Source organism: Gadus chalcogrammus, chromosome 7 (genome assembly GCF_026213295.1).
Source record: "Gadus chalcogrammus isolate NIFS_2021 chromosome 7, NIFS_Gcha_1.0, whole genome shotgun sequence".
Classification (NCBI taxonomy): domain Eukaryota; kingdom Metazoa; phylum Chordata; class Actinopteri; order Gadiformes; family Gadidae; genus Gadus; species Gadus chalcogrammus.
Genome location: NC_079418.1, coordinates 21,041,057 through 21,041,336, shown reverse-complemented (window position 1 = coordinate 21,041,336; position 280 = coordinate 21,041,057).

Sequence of the window (280 nt, the reverse complement as noted above, 5' to 3'; positions counted from 1 at the left end):
TTTATCAAGGCTATTGCTGGCTATCCTTCCGCTCCCTAGGCTGTTTAGATCCCTCCCAACACCCTGTGTGTGTCACCCGGGGTCACATAACGCCGCGGATCAACTGACGGACGGTTCAAACAGGGGGGCTATTCAAGGCTCAGGAGATTATACCATTTTTTTCAGTAACATTATATTTAACATATGTTTTTAATATATTGTGTAGATCTACTTCTGTATGGGTTGTCAGCAAGTAATACTTGTCCATTGAGTAACACTAGAGAGCAGCATTTATTTTGAC